This window comes from Physeter macrocephalus, chromosome 21 (assembly GCF_002837175.3).
Source record: "Physeter macrocephalus isolate SW-GA chromosome 21, ASM283717v5, whole genome shotgun sequence".
Taxonomy (NCBI): domain Eukaryota; kingdom Metazoa; phylum Chordata; class Mammalia; order Artiodactyla; family Physeteridae; genus Physeter; species Physeter macrocephalus.
Window position 1 is genome coordinate 39,429,958 of NC_041234.1, and position 4,701 is coordinate 39,434,658.

The following is a 4,701-nucleotide window of genomic DNA, read 5'->3' on the forward strand; positions in this document are numbered from 1 at the left end:
CCAGAGGAGGCCGACTTGAGCTGAGTTTTGGCTGATTTGGTGTTGGGTAAATGAGGGTTGAGGGTGGGGGAGTGGTCCAAGCAAGTGAATTAGTTCATTCCAAGACAGGGATGTTTCACAGAAGCCTTTGACACAGCATGGCTTATTCAGGCAACTATGAGTACTTCATCATTGCCTAGTGACAGGACATGGATGTGCAATGAACTAAAGGGGAGGGATTTTGATTAAGTTTGATAGGGAATTTGGACATTAAGTTATAGGAGATCAGTCATTAAAGGTTCTGATGATGCAAGATTGATTGATTGGTGGAGAGGGAAGAGCCAAGACAGGGTGATCTGGTAGGAGATTGCTACAGGAATCCAGGTGAGAGATAAAGAAGGTGGGTGCGGGACTAGAAAAGGGAAAAATGCGGGAAAATTTTGATTCTCAATGAGGATAGGAGTACATTTTTTGGAATTATGGGAAACTTGTTTTGAATATATGTGCATGGTTCCCCTCCTGCCCTAGCTAGTTGAGAAACACCAGTTTAGAAAGTGAAATAAATAGGCTTTGGGTATGTGAGGTGAAGAAGAAAGTTTAGTAGGACTCTAGCCAGAAGCTCAGGTGGTGGAAATAAAGATATCAGTATGTGAGAGGGAAGGTGGGGGAAGTGCTGGTCTGTAAAGGGTGGGTGATGAGTTCCTTTTTGGATTTGTTTAAGGGCCGTATGGGATCACCAAGAAAAGCAGTTGAGTAGAAGGGGCTGAAGCTCAGGAGAGGCCAGAGCTGTGGACTGGGAGGCATTGGCATGTGGGGAATCTTTCCAATCTTGGGATTAGATGTGCTTGCTCAGGGAGCAGATATGGTGCTGGATCTAGGGCCCAGGGTGGCCTCTGGGGCATCCAGCTTTGAGGATAGTCATAGAGTTAGTAACCAACACATCTTTGCATGGGAAAGTGCTCTGGGCCTGGCTCATCCCACTGACTTTTCCATAAGAAGTCTAATAGAGTAAATCAGAGGAGAGGGAGTCCAAGTCAGGGTCTTAGGTGTCAGAAATGTACTTGTCAGAACAAAAAGTCACTCTGTGGAGTGGTGAATAGATATTTTTCTTCTAACCGGGGTGTCGACAAACTTGTTCTGTAAAGAACTGGATAGTAACTGTTTTCCACTTTCCGGCCATATGGTCTGTGTTGCAGGTACTCAACTCTGCTGATGTAGTGTGAAAACACTCAAAAGACAGTACATAAAGAAATGGGTATGGCTGTGTTCCATTACAAACTTCTTTGTAAAAGCAGATGCAGGCTTTAGTTTGCTGATTCCTGCTGTAACTCCACCACTTATTATCTGGTCCAACTGGAAAAGTTGTCTTGCTTCGCTCCTTGACCTTTTATCTCTCTGTGGAAACTTTTGGATAGAAGCCCAGGGGTCTGCAGCAGGATAGGCACTACTGTTTGTATACAGCAGCAAGGTATGTTTTGGGGTACTACAATACTTGGATGTGCCCAAGCAGAGCAGACAGGAAATGGTCATGCTGACCCATGATTTATAGGAATTATAAACAGCCCTGCTTCATCAGAATCAGCATCAGTTATAGGAGGGAAATATTGGGTCCTGGATCTGGCCGATGCTTTCAGGGGCATCTCTGTAGTACCTCTTATAGGTGGTTGCCAAGTCCTACCTTCAGCAACAGAAGGCTGCATTATTTCAGCAACTCTGACTATATTTTAGGTAAGATCAGCATTATAATTTAGAAAGAAGCCCAGCCTGGAAGGCAGAAGCCCTGTGTTCTAATTTTGGCCTCTGTCACTAGGGGGTCTCAGTCTCTTGTCTCTGTGAGGGGTTGAATTCCATAATCATGGTCTCCTCCCACACTAGCAGGGAGGTTGGATACATTTAGTGGATCGAACACTTACAATCGGAATTTTATTCCCAGCTCTTGTCTTCTTGAGTTTTATGTTTTGTTATCTGTGGACGTATTGCATAGATTCTTCATGTTTCATTCTCCTTGTAAAGTGGGGATGGATTGCTGACTGTCCTCAAGGGAATTTATATACGATGGCAGTAGAGCTCTTTCCAAAATAAGGGCATTTCAAAGTCTTCAAAATCACTTCAGCATATAATGTGGAACATAGATTTTTAAAATATTGACTGCTGGTCAATTTATTGAGAGGTCTCAGAGGGCCCAACTTCATGAAGAATAGCTATGAAACTGCTTTTATTTTCTTTAGCTCATTGGTTGTCTTGCATATTCTCACGCAGTTGTTCTCTAGGCAAGTTCATCACTGTTGGCTGGTGCAGGAAGGAGACGCAGTTCCATGGATCAGAAGGCAGGCAAGCCGCCTTTCAGCCTCAAATGGTAAGGTTGGTCTGATGGATAAAGAACCTTCTTTGGAACAAATAGAAGTTCTGCTACACACCAGGAGCTCTTAGGTGTCCAGGTGTTACCAAAAGTGGAGTCTGGCTAGTCACCGCTCTAAAGCCAATAAAGAGGCAAGGTTGGTGGAAAGCAAAGTTTGCTTTATTCCACTGGATGCCAGCAACCGGGGGTTGGGAGGGTTGGGGGCAGAATTTTGTGCAAAGGCCGACTCCCCTCCCTGACAACCAGTGGGCAAGAGCTTTTATAGGCCGAGGGAGGGGGCTACATGCAAAACAGTACAGGCAGCTCTGACAGTCAACTTGAAATTGGTCATGTGATGGTGTGACCAGCATCATCTTGATTATTAAGTACAGTTAGTCTTTACTTCCAGGGTCGGTTTGTTCCCATTTCTTTGAGGCCAATTCTCGGATTTGTGGCAGCTTATGTCATGGCCACAGTCTGGTCATCATGTAGTTAGCTTCTTCCACCCGGTGGGGGTTTCAGTATCTATAAGGCAGTTCAAAGGATATGGCTCAGAATATCATCTATAGCCCTTGAGGAGGAACTAAAAAGGTCCTTGACTGTGCTTAATGACTAAACTATTATTATGTAGTCATGTTGGACTGTTCTCCTTTGTTGCTGCATTTTCTCACTTCTCTGATTAAACTTACTGTTTGGCTAAAGGTTTTCTGCAGACAAAAGGCAAGCTGAGGACATGGGGTGTGGGGTGGGGGGGGACCATATGGTCCTGCTCTGTTTCACAGGTAGAGGGTGTTAATGGACAGATCTCTTCTGCTCTAGTAAAACTGAAGCTGTTTAGAGACCTTAGGGAATGAGTCATCCTAGAAAGATCCTTTTTTCCTTTCTGTTGCCAAGTTGTTTTGTTATTCTTTTTTTACATAGAGAATAATTATCACCAATATTCTTTTAAAAAAATAAGTCATCACAGACAGAAATGAAACACTCTGTATCCCTTCCTGATACCCTTCCCCTTCCTCCCCAGAAGGAGCTGCTGCCCTGCATTCACTGTTGATCATTCACATGCATGTTTTTCTACTTTTCCTACATATGTATATATTAGTCTTTTTTTTTTCTGATTTCCCTTCCTGGATGAAACTATGTTTTCCTTCTTTCTGGATACATTTTGAAGATAGAGCTACAGGATTTTTTGATAATAGATCAGATGTAGGGTAAGAGAGAGAGAGAGAGGAATTGGGGATAATCCCCAGGTTTGGGCCGGAGCAAATGGAAGCATTTTGTCAATATTATATGTGGAAATTTCCCTGAGCTGACCTTATAGGATAGGTGAAGTCATTTACTGCCTGCCGTTACATTTTCCATCCTTACTTTATTTCTGGCTGCATTCCGTGTAACTCATATTGTCTCCTAACCCTTCACTAGAGTAAGTTTGTGTATACCACAGGGCGATTTCATTGAGAATAAATCTTGTTAGGCTGCTGTGTATTCCCTACTGTGCAGCTTGTGGCACTAGCACCATTCCGACTTAGCCTGTCACTGGAATGTGATGATGGATGCTCAGGTGGTCATTTGTCCCCAACTGCACAGAATTGGCTTCTGTCTTCAAGGCTTTCAGGACGGAGGTGCAAGTGGGACTGGAAACCTTTCTTCTTTCTGTGCTGCAGAATGCGGAGCTTGTCCGTGTTTTCATCACTGCTGCTGGCTTTATCTCCTCTGGCTCTTCCCTGCCCACCTTCCTCTCATCTTCTTAACTCTTCTGTGCAGCGTTGCGAAGTTTACTCAGTGAATGAAAGTCTACCCACTTAAATTTAGACAAACATTAATTTCATTGTATAAGGTTACCTGATAGATTCCTCAGCTCGTTATTTTTCATATCTGGATCTGTAGCTCTTTTTCCCTGTTGCAATGCTTCGAGGCCACTTTTTAATGCCCAGAGAGATTTTGTTTTGCTTTGTTAAGTTCTTTTCTCTTGACTTCTGGGTCTAAGGGCCCTTCTGGAAGGGTTCCTGAGGATTCTGTGAAACTCGATTTCTAGATAGCTTAAACCTTATATAAAAGATTTAACTTTAATAGCGTGAGGCTTGTTTGGTTGTGGGCCATTTAAGGCCCCCAGTACCATTTGTGTTTTTTCCTCTCTTTAGCACGAGTCTGCTTTGCCCTGGGATGACCATGGACCACAAGTTACCTGGCGTGGTGATGGACAGTTTTTTGCTATGAGTGTTGTTCGCATAGAGACAGGTATGGAAATATTTTTTTCTTCAATTTGCTTTGAGGGTTTTCTTTCATTACACCCATGAGGTAACGATGTGCTGGTTTCGGTGTTAAATGAATATAGAGCTAAGAATCAGAAGAGTTCTTTGAGGCTATTTGGCCCAGCGTCCTACCTG

General features: G+C 43.5%; 2 pseudogenes; both read left to right on the top strand.

The window, feature by feature from the left end:
• The window catches only part of LOC112061876 (elongator complex protein 1-like), an 11,258-nt pseudogene extending 8,935 nt beyond the window's left edge, over window positions 1-2,323 (top strand).
• Window positions 1-4,701, top strand: part of LOC129391727 (elongator complex protein 1-like) — a 542,951-nt pseudogene that overhangs the window by 459,302 nt on the left and 78,948 nt on the right.